The sequence below is a fragment of the Anticarsia gemmatalis genome, chromosome 15, assembly GCF_050436995.1.
Source record: "Anticarsia gemmatalis isolate Benzon Research Colony breed Stoneville strain chromosome 15, ilAntGemm2 primary, whole genome shotgun sequence".
NCBI lineage: Eukaryota > Metazoa > Arthropoda > Insecta > Lepidoptera > Erebidae > Anticarsia > Anticarsia gemmatalis.
This window is the reverse complement of record NC_134759.1, coordinates 11,860,632-11,885,476: the sequence shown is the minus strand read 5'-3', so window position 1 is coordinate 11,885,476 and position 24,845 is coordinate 11,860,632. Positions and strand designations below refer to the sequence as shown.

Below are 24,845 nucleotides of genomic sequence, written 5' to 3'. Positions count from 1 at the left end.
TGGTTCAACTAATTCGACTTATTGTTTTTATATGATTGTCTTTAAGACATGGTAAAGGTGTTTAAGTGAAAAAAACAAAATAAAAATGCAATGAAATTGTGTGACTAGAGCATAGAGATACAAGTAATTTATTCTTAATAGAGTATTATATTTTAATTTATACTGGATGACTCAGGTACTCAGCATACATAAAAAGAGAAACCGAGAAAACTCATTTAATTATGATGGATCTGTCTGTTGGCATCTGATAAATATGAGATACGAGTTAATTGACAAATATATGTTGCGTATGAATTAATGAGTAAGATAAATGACAACGTCTCATGCCAACAACGCATTGATATTAATGATATTTTGAAACAAGAAGCGAGAGTTCTCATTTAAATCGCGTTTAGTGCAATGCAATCTATTTTTCATAATTATTACTGCATTGATTGATATGAAGGAAGTGAACTATGGCTGAACATACATTGATAATACAAACATATAGTGGCGTATATTATACTCGAAGATGCTGCATTGAAGTGTATGAAATTCAACCACGTTTCGCCATTTATAATGTTAGTCCCAGTTTTTGGGGCGAGTCTGTTGCCATATATCGGATACGTCTCGAAACTCCAGGCTATTTTTGAGAAATGATCAGCAGCACTTTACCCGATCCGGAACTTCAATCCGAGACTTCAGCATGACAGACGCACAATAATGTTAGTTTAGATACTGAAACTCATTACACAGAGACATAATAAGAGTGTTAAACTATTTATCTGTTAAATGGCCTTGCTGTTTTTAGGAATGTTACAAAGTTACAATTTCTGGTCTTAAGATATTGTACTAAGAACTATGAGGACATTTTTTCAACTTTGGTTTATTGTGAATTATGACATGGTAAGCACGCAAAGTAATTCCTTGAGTATTAATACAATATGTACCTCCACAGCAGTTGCACATCTTCTATTCGACATAAGATACACTCAAGCTGTATACAAGCTAATAATCAACATGAATCGTATAAATTACGATATTCCATTTACGTGTGTTCTTCAGTGAAGCTCTTAACATGTTCCGTCTGATTTGTGTAGCAGCGACACGCGATTTGCCATCTATTCATTTATCTATAGTATTAATTGATTTGTTACTCACTTCTTGTTTTGCTGCATTCTTGGGAGCAGGTGTTTCTGTGACATAGTTTGTATTTGTTTTGTTTGTTAAGAGTTTTAGGTTTATCTGTGTGTTGTTGTATCTATAAGCTTTAATTTATTTAGCTTCTACCAATATTCCACATTTGTGTAAAGGTCTATTAAAAAAAATATATAATCTACTGCTGGGCAAGAGTCACCTTCCGGAATCAAGGCGTGGTTGGCCCTTGAATCCACCAACCTAGCCAAGTGCGGGATGGGGACTTCGCATAGTTTCGCATAGAAATGTTCTAAAGAACTCTCAGGCATGCAAGCATCACGATTTTTTTCTTCACCGCTGGAACAAGTGATCATTAATTCTAATACACACATTACTTCGAAAAGTAAACCACTATAGGCTGTTCTCTATTTACTGAAACTGTCATAAAAATATCAGGTCAGATAAATATTATGCTATACAGTATTTGTACTGAAAATATTCAGAAGTTTCCATCTTGTTTTCATTAGCGTCTAGACCACGGAACAACTATAGCTTTGACCTACATCGACCGTGAAATTCGTTTTACTACGGCTTACACAGTAAACCTTGGTATTTCGATAGTTTTATGTTTTGTGAACTAGCAACATTAAATGTTATTGCCACCATAATTATGAAAAATATAAAATGCTTTTCATAAAATACGTACTTTTTTTTTAACATAGTCCTGAAAACTGTAAAAGACTAAAATCCAGCAATAACATTTTTTTTTTTAATTTTAATTGGATAGACATTTTTCTCCCATCTCACCTGATCATATTAGACATTATCATTAAGAATTACGTTTTTTGAATAGTTAGAAGATCCGAAGAATACTGCTGCCTAGTACCAACAGGCGTGGTCCCAAAACGCTACCTTGCGTTACTCCATATTGATGAGAAAATCAAATAAAATAAAAATAATTTCCGCAATTATACAGCTAAGAAAAGCTAGTACGTTTAGTGCATCGCACATGAATACGCGGGGAAACCCGTACGTATGGCAGTTACACAAATACACATGTAAAGTGAACGTGTTTAAATCGTTGGCACAGTTTCTGCGGTGGCGATGTCACGGTGGTCTCCGAATGTGTCCGACACTTTACGATGTCATTACGATGTCTGAAGCCGTCGCCGCCCAGACTCACACCTTACTATATCATGCATTTGTAGACGGAGACGTAAAAAATAATGCAGACTTATATTGAGTAGCGATGGAGATATTGGATTTGTTTCTAGGCAGAATGTAGGCAAAAATTGTTGGAACAAACGCCAGTGAAACAGTTGAGATGGAAAGATAAAATCGTAACAAATTAAAAATCTATTCTTATTGCTCCTTTTCTGACAAATAGTTCTAATTGCAATAGCAATTTAGAAAAACAAAAAATACTTAGTTACAAAACTCTGAAAGCGATTTGATCAATTAAAAGTTTACATCGACCATGACTTTGACTTTGATGAATCGAATACGAAATTGTGCGGAGAGAGATTTATTGAAATTGAACGTATAGATCACTCATGACCTTATTAAGGCATACATATGTCACTAATTAAAGAGGCCGTGAGAAATTTAACAAAGAACTCTTTTATCTCGGCGTCTAATTAAAGGCGTGAAAAGATTAACAACGGCGCCCAGGAATACAATATGTTACGAGTTTTTTTCTTCTGTGAACAGATCTATGAACACTAGATTTTCTTAATGGGGTTTCCAGTCTAGACGATGATCTAATGGAAATAGAGCCATATATCGAGCTGTCAATACATTTGCAAATTGTCGTCTGGGAACATAATTTAATCAACGAGAATATAAGGATCATCGCCTCAAATATGAACTTTAAAATAATACCATCAACGTTCAATATTGTGATATCGCGATGAAACGCTAAATTAACATGTGTAACGATAAATTTTTCATCAAATTATGTTTTGAATTCTTTAACTTTCACCGCCTCTGCAGTCTAGAGATTTTTGTACGGAACGTCTGGAGGACTTTCCAATGATAAATTAACCGTTTTATAATTTTTATACGGGTCATAAATTAAAATGTTTTGTGACAAAAAATATTTTAATATTCGTTGAAAAAATTCGCCAACATCTTACACACGAACGAGTTGTAAACGATTTTTCACGTGAAATAAAACTAAATGGTGCGTTGCTTGTTCCATTTGACTTTTACAGAGAATCGCTTCATTAGTCTGGATTGTCTGTCTGATTTAAGGCTTTTGACCTCATAGTAAAGTGGGAAATATATTAAGAATTTTATTTTTATGTTAATAATTGGACAGCTCGTTCAACTCGAACATTATGCCTGCAATAGTTTAATCACCATTGTTAATAGACACTATCCGGTCCCAGAAAGAATTTAATCGCAAAGAAAATTCAAAGCAAAAATATTGTGTCACATATTTTTCATGATAGTGTTTGTATCACAACACCTATTTGTGGACACAAAAATATTTGTAAAAAATCAATTAAATATACTAACATAACCTTTGATGGTAAAGCAATACTTAAAGTGGCAAATCGGCATCGTCTATTACTTGTATGTTTGTATCTATGACAATATTTCATGTCAATTTTATTTTATCACCAAGTGTCAACAGTAGTTCCTATTCAAATCCTTTTACAACCTGTCAAGAGTGTCAAAGCAATTTAATTTTGTCTAATTCTCAACTACCGATGGCTTCAAAATGGACGGTTCAAGAGATATCTTGTTACAAGCAATCCGTCTTATAGTATTATCAAGATGGCTCATCAACTGGTATTTAACTCATAATTACTGTAGATGATTTAAGTGTTGTTTACTTAGAAGCGATACTAGAATTTATCAAAAGGAGTATTTATGTTTTTAATACTCCTAAAAAGGAACTTTTAGCACCTAAACTATTCCTTATTTCGTAAAGCTGAAGACGACGTGAACATTAACATTATGATAAGCTTTGATTTAAATAGTCAAATGTAAAACTTAAATTTGACGAAGATTTGATATAATTGACGTCTTCACCGCGAAACTATCTTTCAACTAGTAAATCCGTCCATAAGATATTTATAATTTACTTGCTTTCTTTGCCCGCGTGGAGTTTCACTCCTTTCGGGGAGGAAGTTTCAAAAATCCACTCCTAGAGCTTCTCTACACTTTCTAAAGAATCTTCATAGCAATTTTCAATTTTCTTCGCTCAGTAGTTTTCGCTTTGCGTTGTCTATTAGTCAGTCAGTCAGTAACGAATAATTTTATACTAGAAATATCTTTAAAATAAAAAGCATCAACAAAAAATAACAATTACAGTAATTACAACACAATCAGAATTAATGCCAGTTTTTCAAAGCATTCCAAATCTAGTGATACAGAGATTCATTGAAATAATTGTCTCGAGGTTATTCTATAAACTTCCTCAATCTGTGCCACCTTTACGAGAATTAAGATGTTTTCGTATAAGAATCTGCTTTGATCCGCGATGTCAAACAACAAGATATCTTACGATACAAAAATACTTGGTCGCCAGCGGCGCCGCGGTATTTTTCACTTTTTACATTTGGCAGACGATTCGTATAATTGTTACTTTTTCGTTCACCTTTGTCTGGTGCATGATGCAAATTTAAATGCTGTTCGTATCTATTTGATATGAGTCATGCACTCGTCTGGTGATTTCGAGTGGTCTGATCTAGATAAAATTACTTTTACTACTCTTACTATGTTTAGTAATATTTGTTTTAAAAGTCATTGGGCATGTTTTAATGGTTATGATTTCTCTATTGTTATTTCCATTATTATATTGTCAATTGCTAATACTATTCTTACTATATTTTTTATTTCTGTTATGACTTTTTATCCAGCTTAAGGCTAGGTCAAAATATAACACGCTTATATTTCATAGGCACTAATCACCTATGTTTTTTTCACAACATCGATTTAGTCATTTGCAGAAAGGTACGCGTTCTTACACATACAAAGAAGTTATGTTAGGAATGTTACGCATTTTAGATGACTAAGTACAAGCTGGGTTTGCAAGATCATTAGGAACTTGTTACGATGTCAACCTAAAGGGGAAACTCTATTTATGATTATATTATTTAATTTCAACCATTGTTCTCTTTTTGGTAAAAGCTACATACAAACTAATAAACTTGTTGGTACTAAACTAACTACCAGCAATTATATTCAGTAGAATTTAACATTCTTCTGGTTTGAATTAGAACTGTCTGAGAACTTAATGTAGATGTGTTGTGTGCGTGACTGAGATTGAACCTTGAGGGACTCCAAATCTTTGATAAACTTTCACCCAAATATAATTATTTGATTCTTTAATGTTGTTGCTTACTGATCCAAAGATAACACGAATATAAAGCAAGACTTGACAAAACATCACTATTTATTTTCATGGGATAAGCTAAACTCGTAACGTGGTCGGAAGCTCTTACAAGTTCCACCGATGAATCACAACGATTAAGATAATATAATTTTATGAGGCATTATATCAATAATTTTGTGTTGCATATTATAACAAGTGTGTCCGAGCAGACGGTTATTTTGGAAGCCAGACGACGGCGCTTGCCGAAATAATAAACACTCATAAATCGTCTTCCCAACAAGCATAAATGCCGTCTTTACCGACTAATTGAAATAAACTGCACGCAAAAAATTCTTTTGACCAACATTATTAATATGAAATGCTTTTACATTAATGCACGAAATGATATACTTTCTAGATTCAAAAGAAGCGAGGCCTTTTGACGTATTGTTGGCGTAATTAGGAGTTATGGCGTTTAAAACGAGTGTAATAAAGCTGGTTTATGAAGAAAATTTAAATGCACTTAAAGTATGTTAAGACGATTGTAATGATTTAGTGTGAGAACAGCGTCCAGGTGATGTGGCTTATGTTTTATAGGGAGCTTTAGTTTTATAGTTCGGGATCATTATAATTTTATTATTCTGAACGAATATTCGTTCTTATTCTAGCGCATAAAAGTTCTGCTAATCCTATTTTACTGCCATTAATATAACAAATGATATCAAGATTTCTTTGCAAATAATGCGTTCTAAGTCAATAATACAACGAAACGCTTCATTTGAAGATTTGAAAACCTCTAACCTTGAGTTATCCCAATAGTTATTCATCGAAAATGAAAATGTAATCTACGATTAAACCACGGTCTGAGTGCAAATTACCAATTAACCTTTGTCGTGTTAATAAATATTAATATCAGTATTTTATTCATTAATATATGTAACTTGGTGTCCGATAAATAAATTCGAATATACCAATTATTAAAACATGTAAAGTTTGTGGCATTAATTCATATAGTATAAAGGGCAGATATAAATGTTCGTGTGTGTTAAATGTATTTGCGGATATCTGTGCAATGTTTAGACTGGAAAGAAGAATTTTGTAATTCATGAAGATGTTTCTTTCTCGTTCTGCTTTGTCTGACGAAAGGAATGTTAATTGGGTCAAAGCGATCCGTGTCGGGGGAATAAAATATATTGTATTGCTTTTATAAGTTCAAAGAGATGAAAGCAAACTGTAGTTAACGTAGTAGCAAACCGCACGAGAAACATTGATCGAACTTTATGCATAACTAACAACGGAGTTGAAATCGTGCCGTTCAATTTGCATATTAAAATACTCGATAATGATAAATACATTAAATTTAGCAATATTTGTCTTTGCGAATACTTATTTATGGATACAAAACAGTGTTTTAAGTTCTGCTAATGTTAAAACACGTACTTATGAACCAGAAATGGAAATTGTGACTGTTTTTGCTATTGAGGTTGTGGGCTTTCATAGGGGGTCTTATCTTGAAGTCGATTTGTACGTGTTATTTACCGTGTCGTTTGTAATATTGTGTGCTAAACATGGTGTTTATTCAGCTCTCCACGTGGCCGCCCACGGTATTGTTGTGGTTTTAGCACTATTAACATAGTCCCTGCTATTTGTGTTATTATTGGACCACCTTCGCTGACAGTTTCGTATTCCATTGTCTTAGTTTGGCGGCTGTCTGTTATGTTCATACCGATATCATTTAATCACTTTGAATGTCAAGATTATGATCTGATATTCATGTTTTAATTCAATCTGTGTATAATTATTTATACAAAGATCTGAATAATAGACGATGAGATTAGAATGGAAAGTCTGTTTGTTAATAAGCAGAAGAACTTAATGTTACGTCATCAACATTTTTGTTCGTTCCTACGTTATTTGTTTTAGGAATTCTATTTATCTTCTCTTGACTTATAGGGGTATATTAGCGTTGATCTGTGAATAAAACTATGATTTAAGATCTATCCAGATCACACAGCTTTATTCGCAGATCAACGCCAAAATATAAGTAAGGACGAGATAAAATAAAATTATCATAACGTCTTCTGGTTGTAAAAAGATATTTAGAAAAATCAGTCGATATTTCCATAGCTCCTAATAATATATATAAATGTCGCATATTTTGAAGTGTTGCAAGAAAACCTCGATGTTCTAAAAACCTATGATTATTTCTTTAGCAAGAAATTTTCATATGTCCATGTAAGTAAACGGGTTTCATTAATCAAACTCTAGTTAGATTTCGACTAATCCAATAGTTTACGCTATCTGTCATAGAAGTAAGGCTACGTTGTAATTATCATTCATAATCATATTAATTGCTGTTTAACTAGATTCCTGAATAATAAATACAGCTTTGTTTGAGCTTTGAATTCTGTTTACTGCAAATATTTGATTTGATTGCAAGCGCTGCATTCTTAAATGAAAATACTTATAAGTTCCTTTTAGTAGTACAATCATTTTCTCGGCATCTTCTGGTTTATCTAGCTTATCAGTTATCTCACAAGTAAAAGTTTGACTGAGCAAAAATTCATTAATCATGTACTGTCTCTAAAAGCTTGTGTTAATATCATACATGATTAAAGGAATTCAAAGAGTAATAAATAAAGTATCGAAAAGCTCTTCAGCGTATGTATTCCGATTGTTGATTCCATCTGACAAATATAAAAACACTGTGATAGCAGTTATCTTAAAATTAAAAGCAAAGAGAAATGAACTTTTTTTTCCTTTTTGATGAAAAATTTGGATATAAGTTGGCCGTTCTGACACACAAAATAAGTCAGTAAGTTTGCGCAAAGGATTAACATACAGCAACAACATTGTATACAGCAGTAGTATTTTCAGCTTTCATCAAGCCCTGTGCGTACACATTAATAGCTTCTCATTACCATTTATTATGAAGTGCAACATTAAAGTTTGTGTCACGTTATCTTAATGAAGCAATACAAAAACAACTTGCACTGACATAACATAATTCTGATCTCAAATCTATGTGTATAAATTCAAATTATATTCCGACTTAATTGGCTTAAGAGTGTTCTATCTTGAACTGATTTTGCTACCAACATTGAGCGAAAAAAGGGCCTAAGTGACATACCATTTCATAGATAATTATATCATTTTGTGTTTGGAAAAGAGTTTGCGTAACTATGCATTTCGTACATACTTAAGTCATTTTGTTTTTGAGAAAAGAGTTCTAGTAACTAAGCATTTTAGAGATACTTACCAGTGTAGTATTCTATTTGAAAAAGGCCATAAGTAACCAACAATTTTATGGACACTTAAGTCATTTTAGATTTGTAATAATGCCTTCTTAGTTGACAAGTAAGTGCATGCTTAATACATTCATAGGTTGTCGAGTAGCAACGTTATTGCAAAATTATCTTTACAAGTATAAAATTAGCATAAGTCAGCAAAATCAGATCTTTGTATGTTTGTTTGCAGTTCATGAATGCCAACTGTATGTAACATTTGAAGACTATTTTAATTCATAATCATGTGGGATACTGGTTTTATCTGATTTACAATTAATTTATAAATGGTTATGGCTTTTCAAATCAGCTACAGAAACATTTGCATTCTGCGGCTGTCGGTACGAATTAAATCGAAGATTTTATATTGAACTATTAGAGTCCATTGCTAATTTTGACAGACTCAACATTTTTATTTGTTTAATGTTGGAGTAGTATATAAAATGGAGGCTATGCTATGAGAAGCTATTTTAGGTTTACTAGATTCACTGAACACAATACGATAAATTTGATGACAGTAATAGACTCGAAGCTACATAAAATTACACTTTTTTCCCATTGAACGTCATTTGGTACGATCCTTACAAACTTTTCTTGCTTCATACATAGCTGTATCACTGTATATCGATCATCGATGTGATCAGCGTATATCTTTTTAGGGCGTCCCTAACCGGCGTTTCTATTTACTTCCGCACACTAAAAATAGTATAATGGAAATAAGAAAAAAAAAGTTGGACATAGGGCTCTACCATATTCCATGCCGGCCTGACCTCGCTATTGTATTATTAAACTCAAATAGAAAGAATATATAAAATAACCTATAATTAAATAATTTTATTTGTCCCTCTCAAGCTTCGAAAACAAGACATTGGTTAGCAAACTTTTCAAAATTGTCAAGCCAAAGTCACGAACGCAAACTGGTTATAAAATAATGTTAATAATGATTTCAGTATAAATGGCTTGGTGTTCAATAAATCATGTTTGAGATAAGGCTACATTAAAGCCTGTCAGTTTGCAGAACATGCGCTCTATGACATTGTTCCTGAGATAATTGCCTTTTGTTATTAGGCCTGTTTAATTGCTACTTTTAATGGGATTTTAGTTTGGTACACTAATGAAAGGAAAGGCATAGTTTTCGTCTAGTCTTCTTTTATAAAAAAAATATTTATGTTATTTTATATCCCAAAAAAAACACAATCTTATTTGTTTAAGCCTTAGGCTTTCACTTTGGATGTGTCAGAAAAATGCCTTACATGTCACAGGGTCGTAAGTTCGATTTCAACGCATTTTTTTACCATCCACGGATACAGTTTGCGTGCATATAATACAAGACTTGCAATAAAAAATATTCTTACGACGTAAATTGATTATTATAAGGATCTGATAAATTCTACACAAAATAAGGTAGAGCCGAATGTTTTGTTCCTAATATTTTTATTATAGGGCACAAACTAATTCATTCACAATAATCATCACCATATTCGTGAAATTATTTTACTGGCTATGTCGCTGGTAGAGCCTACTTAAATGTTATTTAGTACTAGCTGACCCGCGCAACTTCGCTTGCGTCACATAAGAGAGATGGGTCAAAATTTTACCCGTTTTTGAAACATTTTTTATTGCTACATTGCTGTAGCGTAGTATAGCGTTTATAGCCTATAGCCTCCCTCGATATATGGACTATCTAACACTGAAAAAATTTTTCTAATCGGACCAGTAGTTCCTGAGATTAGTGCGTTCAAACAAACAAACAAACAAACTCTTCAGCTTTATAATATTAGTATAGATTTGAATAACTATAAAATGTACGATGTCGGAAACTACATCGGTTGAAACGATTGATACCACTTTCGCTTCCAGCTTTGTACGTATATAATTACTGAGATTTGATAGTCAATATAGTTTCTAGAATATAATATAGTATAGGTAATAGAATATAAAAAAAGTAATGTCGTTTTTGTCTATTTGCAAAACAAAAGAAAAGAAACATTGCGTCTGAAAAACGCAACCCAAAAAAAGTGCTATGTTTTCATTTGGTAATTAGGGATACTTACAAAATGAAAGCATAGCACATTTTTAAAAACTTGAACAGGTAATAACATTCCCATGTTATTACCAGGTCACTATCGTCTAGTTGCGAAGTAAAATATAAGCATGGAAGTACCTTTACTTTTGTCTCGTGACACGAAAAAAGTAAGCCAAAATAAACCTTATAGACTTAAAGTCTAGTCATACTTATGCAAATTTAAGCCAGTATCAAGATAAAGTTAAATTTAAAAGCAGCACGTGTAATAGTAGTTCATTACCGAATTAGGTAAATGAATAAATAAGGCAGCCGTAACACAAACTCTCCTACTCCATTGAAAGTCTATCTGGCTTTCACATAGATTATTAAGAACAGATGCGACATAGAATTTAAAACTGTAGGTCGAAATTTCAACAGCTAATCGCCTGAAAAGCATGCATCATGCGTGTTAGACTGGAAGGTATATGAAATACACTCACGTTTCGCCAATTATAAGGTTACTCTCATGTAATAGAGATTAGGGGGCAAACCTATTGCCATCTACCGGGGACGTTACACTCCATACCATTATTGAGAATTAATCTAGTTTGAAATATTAAGGATCTGTAGCATCATCAAATTCTAAACTAAACTGAGCTTGTACTATCGTAACTTTACTAGATGACTGATAACCAGTACTTTAACTGACTCGGACATCGTATCTAAGATTTCTGTGCCCATTGCGCCACAGTGATTCATCTGGGAAGGATACATAAAAAGGCACCGTTATGTAACGTGATCAGAAGTTTCCTAAGGAAATTACATCGGTAATTACATTAGAATTAACGGTACAGATACCTTATGGCATAAAAGTAAATAAAACTTACATTTATTTACTTAAATTACGTTATGTTATACAAAAATATATTTTGGTATAGACTCGCGTTTAATTATATTATGAGACTACGCCTAGACTTTTGGGAGTAACAGGCATAATTTTAGTATGAACAAAAGTAGTATCTAAGACACCCTGCACACATTTTACGAAATCTCAATCTCTCATCACATCTACACCGTTTACTGCAAATGGGTACGAAAATACAGATTCCCAGCTGTCTCGCCTCACGTATGCTACTTTCCCGTAGGCACCGAACCTAAGTTCAGACCATCAGATCTAACCTCTCGTTGATCTTTTTCAAAATACCGAACAGACGCATTACATCCATATTTCAATCAGGGCCGATCTGCCGACATGTATTTACAACATGTTTTAAAGCCAGCTCTATTTTGGACATGTTAAATCCTCGTTCTTATTTGGGCTGTTTGTTTTTATATTGGGAAACGGTGATCTGTACCAGTAATGGTTTAGTTTTAGCGTTATCAGGTACTTTTGTTAGTTCGTGTATCATTTTGAAAATGGAAAGTTTAGCGGTATTGTTTCAGACATGAATGGAGATTGAATTCAAGATTTGTGCAGTTTAACAATTGCCAGATATTTTGATAATTCGAGTCTAAGCTACAAAACTATTAGGTGCTAATGGATGATTTTATAAAACATGCAAATAGCTTTTGAGCTTTTAGTTATTTTCATTATGCTAATATAGTTTAACTTTGAGTAACTTAAACTGCTCGATAATACTACTTTCAAAATTATATTAAATGAAGTAAGTAACTAAAGTCTATTTGTCAGAGTTTGAATCAAATACTTCGTCGTTGAAATTAAGCGAAATCAATCTAGCACATATTGTGATGTTTTTTAAATTTGGCTAACTTTATCTCTGCTGCTAACGGTACCTGCGTTGATGTAATAAAACACGTTGTTATTGTATAATAAGACTTTATAATCTTGAATGTCATGAAAACTGCCTTGTCTACGATCATGAAATCGAGGGTAACGGTGTGACAACCAGTCATGGTTCGTTTTATAGCAATTCTGAGTAAACATTACTTGTCAATCTTTCTTAGTCCATTGTAAAAGAGATATCCGTACTTAGATAAAAAATAAATAATTGTCGTTAACATATAACAGGAGTTATAACATATAACTGCTTTTGAGGCAGATTGTTATTTGAATTTGAATACACATAGATGAATGCTCGAATATTAAAATCATTTTAGACCTCTTTGTACAACACCAGCAAATGTTCATGAAATATGCTCAAGACATTTAGCTTCAGTTATACAATGAAAATGCGGGAATTGTAAATAAATAAATCGAAAAGGCACCTCCATACCAAAACGATCAAAGCATTTTAAGTATTTCATTTAAAAAAATATATTTCGTAAATACTTATCCTCACAAGGTGGTCTTTATCACCAGCTTCAGAAACTACACAAGCAATTCCAACCTTATTTTAGAGCATATTTTACGAACATTACAGAGCAGTACTTGCCACACGCAGTTCCCTCAGTTATATCCAAACGTAAAAGGAAATAATCGTTCCTTCTTCGATCTATTTTGAATAGCCATTCACTGTTTAATGCCGTGTTATTGCAAAGTTCGCTATTTTAAAGGATTATGTGTGTTTCAGGACTTGGGCAATATGTGTTGATTTATACACGGTAATAGATTTAGGAATGTGGAGGTTTTGCCAAGTTGTGATTTAGATATTTGTGGGGAAGATGTGAAAATTAATATGTTAGTTTTAGGATTAATTGTGATTTCTCTGATTCTCCTGGAGTACGTTTAAGACCATACAATCGCTTAGATGATAATAGACTAGATTTAAACGCGTAAGTCTGTACGTATTCTGGAAAAATGTTCAACGATTGAACGATTGAACTGATTCGAGTAATCAAACTCAGAGCTTTTTCAAAGCAGATTTGATAGAGTCGCGAACATAAATTGGTATTAGTTGAAAGACCTCGAATATTTTGCGAAGAACATTAAATATACAAGTAACACATTAAATGCAGACAAAATATAACTTTCTCTTCAAAGAATAATGATAATTTAAATTGAGATGTAACATCTTATAAATCATAAGAACATGATGTATAAACAATATAAAAGTTTTTTCATTGAATTCTCACTTTGTTGTATGAATGGAGGAGTTTAGTTGCGAAAGAAATGTTACAAGCAGGCCGATGTAAATATACGAGCAAATAAAATGGAACAGATCGGCGGAGTGCATACTGAATGAATATTACGAGTTCTTGTTTTAAAGCAATGTAATAACCCGTTGGTTGGTAGTACTGGAATGACTGTCTCTGTGGCGCCGTGGTTTCGGTCACCACGCCGCTACCATTGCGTCGGGAGGTCGTGCGTTCGATTTCCACACCGGACAATTATTTGTGCGATCCACAAATAATTGTTTCGGGTCTGGTTGTACTCTCTATTCGTTGTTTGGATGTTTGTAAAAGTCCCGCGACACAAGAGCAATAATTCTTTACGTGCGGGAGTTGTCTTTAAAAAAAGAAAAATGACATTGAATTCATTGCGAAGTTTGATCCGATTTTTGTTATTATCTAGTTACCTTTGCTTCGAGTGTAAATGTTTTTCATATACTAATCAGGATTGTAATTATTGATTTATTTGTGGTGTTATCTACCATTTCATAAAAATACAGAAATAGCCTATTGTGTATCGAATTCAAATAAAGGAACCTGGGGAAGTCAGTCAGACAGCCCGTTAATTAAATTATAATGAATTAAAAATAAATGGCAAAACAAACAAGCAACGTAGTCTTTTATTTTAAAACAAAACCACCGCATGCAAATCCTTGAAGATACTCGAACACAAAACCATCCGAATAATCCTTGAAATGTTTCGAATAGCTATAAACCGTAATAAAAGGATAAACAAATATCCGTTCCTCCAGCCTCCATGAACTTATATCCCGTTTTACGAGTCCGTACTAGACTCGTAATCCCGTACTCGTATACTAGTGTGTATACAGCTTTATATTATTATGAAGTATTTCTTTTGATCCATACGTATGTATGTTCCGCTAATAAAGTGCTAGTAAGATTTAGTGTGTAATATATAAAAATATAATGGCTTCTGAGAACTTTGATAGAGTATTTTAGTTGCGGATTATAAATTAATTTTATGATTCTTTGTAATGTAATGCTTTATAAATTATATTTATGTTATTGCCACTCGGCTGTAATCGTTACAATAAAAATAAAAAAAAACATCAAAGAAATTGTTCAAAATTTAAAAAATCACGACCACCCGTCTGTTCATACATTTACCAAAAAAAACTATATCTCAAAACAATAGTCAAAGTGCTAATTTTTATACGATAGAAATTCAGAAAGCCATTACATAAGGAAATGTAGCTTATTGAGAATACAAACAGAATGTTATCACTAAAACAAATAGCGCAGCACAGAGTCATGACTACCGCGAGTTCAATTTGATTAAGAGATTTAACACACTCAATATTAACTAATAAATTTCATAACACTGACTTTTTAAATAATGTAAACGACTCTCAACCTTATGAAGATGAAATAGAGATGAAAATAGATGAAGTAGATGAAGTAAGAGTCGAGGTGCCAATAGAAATGTTTCATAATGTTTACCAAAAAAACGATGGATGTTGAGTGAGAATCGATTAGTTAGTAAGTTCAGTAAGTAGCAATTAAGACGGAAGGTGGTAAGATAACATGTGGTATTTGGAACTTGAGAACAGATGTTAAACCCTGATAAGTTTACTGTTAATCCATAATCTTTAGGAAACGGTTTTGAGTAACATTGTTGAATAATTTTGTTATTTTTCGTCTCATTCTTGGAATTTTAATTAATAGTTATTGATGATTTCTGTGATTCGGGTGTGGAAAGGTGTGGAAGAATGCCGTTGAAAGTGTGTGATGTTTATCATGTCAGTACGATGTCAGATTCGAATTACCGAAAAAGGATACCGGCAAGTAACACATAAAATTTGTAGCCACACTTATCAGGTGTCAAAAACATTTCTATCACACACCAATTGGAAGAATCATCTTTCAACAGGAAGCTAACAGATTTTTATCTACTATCCATTGGTGTTTAACACCATCAAGTAATATTACCTTTACTGTTCTTATAATTTTGGCATAGGTTGTACTGGCAACAGTCATGACTAGGTATCTCAAAGATGATAGATTACGTCAGAAAGTTCATGAGACAAAATCACATTCCATATTTGTTCCCATACATGAAGACCCAAGAATCCATGCGTCAGAAAGCTCTTGACATTCCAGATCAACGTAGTCACAATATAAAGGCACAGTGTGAGGATAATACATAACAATCTGCTTCCAGATCTGACTTACTTGTAAACATGTCTGTCGGTGAAACAATTAGGAGGCGAGCGCGACTGACCAAGTCCAAACAATGAAGTGTAACAATATAGTTCCGATGATTGATTCACGTTTACTTTCTTTGTATCGTTCATTTAGTTTCGATTGGATGAAGAATGCATACGACTTAAAGATAGTGAATAAATTGCACAGAGTGCAGCTAAGTTGCTTAACTCAACATCAAAACTTGACAGCCGGGACCCAAAATTTTATGTGCATAAATGCCTGCCGAAACATAAATTGAAACTACAGAACATCAATTGCGACCTACTTTTCGCTTGTTCATGGTTCCGTCATTTTGCATTTTTTTATAGTTACAGAAGATTCAGAAAGTAAGGTAATATGTTTTAATACTGTTTTCTATCAGGAGCCAAACATTTGACTACTGTTAGTGGGTTAGCAACAAGAAATAAAACTAGTCCAACAAAAGTAGTGTAACATTATATTTCCAGCTTTCCACGCAGATCAGATGAGCGATCACGAATAACGTGAAAACGTTTAATAGCAACTCGATATTGTTGTATCGAAAGTTCGTGAACAGTCAATCAACTCTACACCCCTAGAGAATACCTAAGAAAAAGTATTAAAAAATCAGAATCTCTGGTTATAGATTGTGCAACACTGCAGTGTGGTGAAAATAAGGCAACAGCCAAATACTTAAATTTTAAGTGATGCCCAAAGATTATCTGTCACAAGGACACGCGTCAATGAAAATGGCAGTTTGAGACGTGTTACTTAAGTTAAATTAATTTTCGTTTTAAAGGTAAATCAAAATTTTGTGCCTTTTGTCGTTTGAGAATCTGTAGCTTGATTTCCTACCATTATCGTCTACCGGCAACCGGCTAGGTATCGAGAAATTTCTGCCTCTATCGGGCTCCGTAAGAACTATTTTGGCAGTACATTTCAAATGTCAAACTTCCGATACTCGACAGTACCGACTGTAGAGCTTCGGCTACGGCTTTATGTATATAAGGCTTGTTCTAGGCAATAAACGTACGACAGATGACATACTTCTCATTCTTTTGTTTCATATACCAGTCTTTCTCGTAAACCAATCATGTTAATAAATCGTAGATATCACTTCAACCGTTGATCTACGATAAGTTTTTTCTCACACCCAGTTCTTAGTGGAAAGTGATTAAATTATACATAAAATAACAGTAGTGACAAACTAATTTATTGTAAGTTGTTTAGAGTTTTATGTGTGTCTTGATTTGTTGCAATAATAGGATCAGTGACGGCTCGTGGATCAGATAAGAATCTATTAGAATTACGTAGTTCTTGATACGTTTTATGTTGAACGTCAACTATAAATACCTTCAAGTTTAAGATCTTAATACAGTTGGCATTTGCATTTCTATTTCCATGTTTAGTGACATAATAAAGAACTTAGTTTTATTTGTTCTGAAACGCATATTAAATAAGTTATTCTTATCCTATATTTTAACTTGCCATTTTAACGTTTAGACGCAGGCTGAATCCTCTCCAATGAAAACATTATTAACCCAGGGTGGGATCGAATACAAGATCCCACCCTGGATCTGGATCCCACCACCACCACATGTTTTGTAGATAGTGTTTTAACCGACTTCAAAAAAGTAGGAGGTTCCCAAAACGACCTTATTTTGTTTTTATCTTATGCGCACTATTTGTTTTATGAATCACGAAAGTACAAATATTTCAATAAGACACAAATATAAATACAAAATAGCGATATGTATGTATGAATAATTCTTACCGCCGAAAATAATTCTTACATCCGATCAAGAAATATAATTCCATTGAAAATAAAACAGCTGCGATCAGTCAAATATGTAGGAAGTACGTTACACTGCGGGCCAAATAGTTGGGATAGTACAAATAATTCAATATATTTGTATAAACAGATTACGATAATATGTATAAATCATTGACGGACATCGCCGGATGCAATCATAACCGCACGTGTTGTTTCTACTAATATTTTATACTAGCTCATATCGCGACTTTGCTTGAGTTGATTGGTTGCTTTAAATAGTAGCCAATGTTCTTTCCAGATCTTATTCTTATTTATCATTGTTCTAATTTATCATTCATCAAAATCGGTTCAGCTGTTTAGTCTTGTAAGCATGAAAAAATCAGACGTTTTCATTTGTAATATTAGTTAGCTTGTTCATCTGACTATATGCATAATTTCGCAAACAAAAAAAGTATTAGCAGCCTGCCCCAGCTTCGCTCGGATTACACTGGGCTGACCTTATAAAGTTATAAGAACCGCATGAAGACCTGTTCAGTAGTTTTTAGTTTATCGTGAACAGACAGACAGACGTGAGGTAACTTTATTTTCTAATTTGTAGAGATAGCATGGATCTTAGATAGACATTCTAGATTTAGGTTTATATCTTCCAATAACCATTTTCCTAGTTCACGATCAAATTAATATAATTCTAATAGTTTCAACTACTAACGATGTATTCTCAATTTCCCGTCTTTCCAATCAGAAGGGAAATAAACGATAATTATAATTTATACCATCACTGGTATAAGATTTATATGAACATTGGACCACCAACAAACTTACACACATTCATTACATATGTCTAGTTTAAATTTATTAGTTTGTTCTATGAAATACTTCTACTACAATGGAATTGAATAGGTTTAAATGAAAGAAAGAAGGATACGTAATAAGTGGATTGTGGTAATACAAAACTGCTACCTTCGGCTTTGATTTTAACTGATTTCATTGCATTTTTGTCCAATTTATTACGATTATTAAACCGTACATAATATTATAAAGTAACGGGTCTTAAACGCGATTGAAAATTAAACGTTAGAATACCTTATTTGTTCACCCGACGTTTCGATCGAACGGTAGTTTGAAAAAGAGATGTTTTCAAGAAGTTTTTTTGTATGATTTAATTAGGATTACTGAACTGTGTGGAATATGAGTCTATTTATAGTTACGGAAATATTGTACCGACTTGGAAATAGCTATACTTGTATTCCGTGTTCAACACAAACAATTGATTTAAGATAAGATGTGTTTCTTGTATATAATTATAATAATTAAGTTAAGATGATTATAGCACTCTTAAAGGACCTTTAAGTGTCGGATTCGGTCCAAAGCCTTTCGAAGTTTGAGGGTGTAATTCCTACTACTATCGACTGTTGACAACCACCGACATCGATATTGACAATCTAGTAGTAACTTAAAACATTCTTATGGATAGATAGATTTTTATTAAACCTAATTTTGATATTCATTGTTACGCAGTAAATCAATGGTGCCTTAAATCTAACTGTAATATGTTGACGGTAAATCTAAATTTAACTAACACAAACGATGTTATCAGCCGGTATGCGGAAGCTAATAAACGTATAGATAAGGAATGTACGTTTGTATGTGCCGATGTCACCCGAGCACTCACCTGACGTCTAGACATAACAACGACTACGGAGAAGTGAAACATCACGGTTATTGGCGGTTGATACGTTTGTACAGAGTGGGGACGCCCTGGGAAGTTTGTTAGGCTTGAAACTACATACGCGGAGTATCCAATTGGAGGTACCGCGTCCTGGCCACGTTATGGTGACTGTTGAAGGAACACCGTCACGTTTTTAGTCGGTATGCCCAAATTTAAAAGCCGGAACACCTAGCCGGCGGGAGAGCCCGACAGACCCCCGCTTCCTCCCTGGAGCGGGACATGCAGTAATGCAATTTCCTGACAAAGGCTTAAAACTATATACGAACTATATTTTCAGAAATATATTTGTACGAGTCAATCGGATTCGTCGTTAACACTTCTTCTCCTTTGGTTCTTTAGTGGAGATTATAACTATATGTCCTTAGTAAATGAGTGCTTGGTCTTTTTCCGTGTGGACTTCGCGATACATCGTGAAGTTGAGACTAAAGTTGGGTAATACTATTGTAATGAATTGATGTATTATCATCATTTTAGAAAGTATAGAGTAGAAAAGACGCTGGTTCACATGCGTCATAAGTCAAAATCAAATCATTTATTCATTAAGGTCAAATGTTAACACTTATACGTTACCGAATCTTCCACTAGCTTGGAAATAGGTCAGAGCGTTGAAGAGAGAGCACTTAACTGGCCACAAGTTTTTCAGTAATTTCTACGTACAACACAGAATATTGTGTAAAACGGTGAAACAGATAAAACTTTCAAAATAATAAAGTATCACAGAAAGCTAAATATAGAAGAAAGCCACAGTTTTCCGTTAAAATCTTCCACTCACACACGAACAAAAAGCTAAAAACAAAAGCCGAAAGGTTTTAAAGAAGTGCGTACATTTAACAAAACTAATGATGCAAAGACATGTCAATCTTGTTCAGTCGTTAAGCTGTAAGTTATGTCTCATCTTGTCTCAGAGCTCTTGCTATAAATCAGACGAACGCTACATTAACGCCTGTCTGCGTTTGATGGCTTGAAGTGTATGACATATTTTCATGGTGGTGATTGAGAGTTGAAGTGACGTTTGCGTGAACTTTTGACACTTAGAGAAGTGTCGTGATTGTTCTTTCAAATGGTCTACCTCTTTTCTATCAATCAACATCTTAAACTGTAGTTGAAAATAAGGGACACATTTTCTCTTCCACCTAAAGTGAAAACCCAAACAAAATTCCACACACGCTCTTAACGACGTGGAAAACCGACAGTTTTCACTTCATTAAAATCATCGAATAAGGAATCGATCAGCCTCTACGACTCGCACTCACCAATACGGAATCGATTCATATCGATTAGTTACCGATGCACGTTCGAAAGCAATTTGCAAAACTGACTTCGATTCGCGCCATCCCGTTGTAAAGCACACGAGACGGAATGACGAATTGTAAAAGGAAAGGCACGGTTTAAATCGCTGTTTAATGCACGATTTGTATGAGAAGTTGCTTTGATATGAGCCAACACTTTGTGTGCATCCTACGATGGAGTCTACTCGCGTAAACTACGACAACATTATTAACGCATTCCATTAAGTATTCGTACCGTGAAAGGAACCTTATTCTGATCACATAAGGTGTTATTTAGGGCTGTAGATTTGAATGAACGGTAAAGATATAGTGGTAATCCGGCAATGTTGGCGCCACTGTCCTTGCAAGGCGTTGCATGCAACGAACAGTGTTCGAAGCTTAATCGGTTGCAACTGAATGATCTTTATGACATGCGATGACGTGAAATGATACGCGGATGTATACAGTATGGTTTCTTATTAAGTAGTACTGATGGATGTGTTATAAATGTGACACGATGTCTCTATTGGTCGTTACTGAGAATTGTAGATGACATTTACATGGAAATTGGCTGAGCTTCTCTGTAATCAATTAAAAGGTACTTGCAGTAATATAAATTCGCAGAATGGTCCTTCTTTTTATAAGTTGGTTTATTTTTATTGTAGTTATTGTAATGGTGTACTATTTTTTTCTCATAATGCGTCTGAGTATCAATAATATATACATCAATCTCATCAAGCCATAATTTAACACCTCATATCACAAGGTCTTCAAAAAGTTTGCTTATTTTCAAAAAATACTCACGAAATAAAAATTATAGTAGTACCATATTGAGTATACTTCTTTGAATAACAGTAAATTTCTCACAAATTAGTACAAATTTTAATACAGTCTACAGTCGTTCTGTAAAGTTGCGTCAGCTTTTATTATCTTTAACCACTCGTTAGGTGTTAGTTTTACAATCTAGAACGGAATGATTGCTATCTTTATATGAGTGTAGGTCCTAAAAACAACTAGAAACTGTAAACGTTTAAATAGCTTCTGACTGGAGATTGCGGTTATAAAATATTATTTAACTTAACGCCATAATGTGCTCTTTTCGAAAAACTACTCGTATTTGTTTTATAACATGTTTCCTTTTTGAAAATAAGTAATCAAATGGGCGTAGACTCTTGTTTAATGATAATGTAAACTACTTAATTTCTTTTCTTTTGTGTTATTGTTTATGATGAGATAGATGGACTGGAGGTTATTTCTAGATTTGAACAGTTAAGACTCCTCTTACTTTGCCGTCAAGCAAATACCAAAATCAGTTTATCCACAAGTCTACCTCCATCATATAAATACCACGCATACCGGATGTCAACCACTCGAGCGAACATTCGACATTACCATCCAACACACGACAATACGGTATTTAGATCATCTGCAAACTGCACTATTGAGTCGTGCACATCACGGAGCGTGCCGACTTAAGGTGGTCTAATATTGACACGGCTATTGAATCCACCAGTCGCATACATATACACAAACGCCGCCAGTCTAGCCCTAAGACTTTATTCCAGTCGCACGTGTACAGAATGCCTTATTTCCTTAAGGATTTATTGAAATTGTTTCGTCTTGTTGTTTATTGGTCGTAAATGTTGGCGATTTCTTTCGATAGACGGCGATTGTTTTACGATTTGTTCGTTTCGCGGTAACAAGTGGTTCTATGAAACAATGAATCATGATTGATGAGTGAGTTTTCTATAAAGCTTATTTTTTTGTAGTAAACATGATCTTCATAGAAAACTCACCGACATATACAAACATACCTACCATAAGCTCGCCGACATACATCAATCCTATCCTGCTTTCTGCTACTGAAAATTAGTGTGAATTTTTTTTATCTACATTACCGGATGTGTTCTAATAAAATTTGACTCACAGATGCCTTATAACGAGAAATTTTATTTTAGGATTTCCTGTGAATATTTTATATTCTGGATAATATTATGTTGAACTAGCTGACCCGCGCAACTTCGCTTGCGTCACCTAAGAGAATGGGTCAAAATTTTCCCCGTTTTTGTAACATTTTTCGTTCCTACTCCGCTCCTAATGACCGTAGCGTGATGTTATATAGCCTATAGCCTTCCTCGATAAATGGGCTATCTAACACTGAAAGAATTTTTCAAATCAGACCAGTAGTTCCTGAGATTAGCGCGTTCAAACAAACAAACAAACAAACAAACAAACAAACTCTTCAGCTTTATTATATTAGTATAGATAATAACCATCATTGTGCTAGATATTGTGGATTTAAGCACATGTAAACATTTTTCTAAGACAATTTTTTTATCAAATTAAATTCGTTATTTTTTGTTTCAGGTTAATTTGAAGCTGAAATGAAGGACAGGATAGGTATGTGAGTATTTAGAAGTGTTCTTTATAGCATCAGAGTTAAAAATGGCCGTGCGTTTCTGGAGCAGTCAATATGTATAAATATTAAGGAAGAAACTCTAATTACTCCGTCAGTCACATAATATTTGTATTAGAATAGCAAATTTCCGTTTTTTAAATAAATTTTAATAGTAAATTAGATTACCCTCATCCGATATATCGTAGGACACTTAAATAACGAGTTAACGAGGATTTTTTTTGTTAAATATTATTTCTCGACTGAAAATTTTCCTCTTAAAATATTTGTTATTTTTCCATCTGTCTGGCGATATAAAACTATTATTATTTACGTCTCGAATTGATATTATAATACCGTTTTATTTCGGTTAATAGCCGTCCTACAGTGACTAACGAGTCCCTTGGATCTTATGAGACGAAACTGATTTATAATCATATTAATATTTGTGTGAAGAACACAACAAAAAGTAGTTTAAGGTTCTGTACAAATAGTTAACGTTTGAATAAAAAATCGAGGTCGTCTGTTTGCCCTGTATTGTCTGTCTATTACTACGATACATATTTATGGTACAATACAGTTTTAAGTACACGCTAACAAACGAACGAGTGCAAGCCTATATAGCCTAAGACTTAAGTTACGCAAATAATTGTCAATAATTGAAAACCTTCCGTTTTTTTTAAACATTTTATTTATTTATTTATTTATTTATTTATCTTCCTTACAACTATCTTTACAGGTTTGTACCCAATGCGACAGTGTGGCATATTCATAATGTAACATAGTCTAAATTAACATAATATAATGAACTTTTTAATATGACTATTCTTACCATACTAAACTGAAATATTACATAACATAAATTAAATTAGACTACCATGTCTAATACATAAATAGAACACTTATACCTATATTATACACACATATCAATATTTACTTATATACTTACAATATAAACTTATACTTAATAAGTTACAATATTTAATAATACTTTAGTGAGTCCACCCAAGTCTGACGAAAAAATGTCAAGTCGCTCATGGACTTCATTGAGCACTCGGATCGTTCTCGTGAGCGGCGCTTTTGCCAGCAAGTTGGTCCTGGCCACCGGTACTGCAAGCAGTGGCGGGCGGCGCCGCCTCCACACGTACCGGTCTGGTACGCTCAGTTTTAAGTGTTGGAGCACTCCTGGGTTATGCGCTACCCCACGCAATAATTTTACTAGGTACGCAGCCAGGGCAAAGTCCCTTCGTACCCTAAGCTCATTGTACCCAACCATACCTAGTACAAATAACGTTGGATACATTAACGGGTAGAATGGATAAACTCCGTATAGTTTAAAATACAAGTGGCGTGTAAACTTGTTTTGTATGCGCTCTAACATGCCGCTATACTTTATTTCATGAGGAGCCCATATGATAGCACTGTGTTCCAAATGACTTCTAACCAAAGCATCATATAACACCCTAACCGTGGTAATATTTGAAAACCCTTGTGACTGCCTAAGGACAAAACCAAGGTTCCTGTACGCTTTTTTACAAACCGTAACAATATGTTCACGAAACGTGAGGTCTGGAGTGAGATTGACCCCTAAATCACGTACCTGAGATACTCGTTGCAGTGGAATCGATTCTATGGCATATTCAAAGCGCAAAGGTGTACGCGCGCGCGTGAATGTCATGATCGAGCACTTGGACACG

At 33.8% G+C, this 24,845-nt stretch overlaps 1 protein-coding gene across 2 annotated transcripts in view; it reads left to right on the top strand.

Annotated features, from left to right (window-relative positions):
- The window catches only part of LOC142978798 (uncharacterized), a 231,601-nt gene that overhangs the window by 29,812 nt on the left and 176,944 nt on the right, over window positions 1–24,845 (top strand). The window contains exon 2 of one of the 2 annotated variants that reach the window (XM_076123370.1): window positions 23,121–23,153. The gene's annotated coding sequence lies outside the window, so the exon portion shown is untranslated. Of the gene's footprint in view, window positions 1–23,120; window positions 23,158–24,845 lie in introns of both variants that reach the window. The other variant, XM_076123371.1, reaches the window with a different exon arrangement.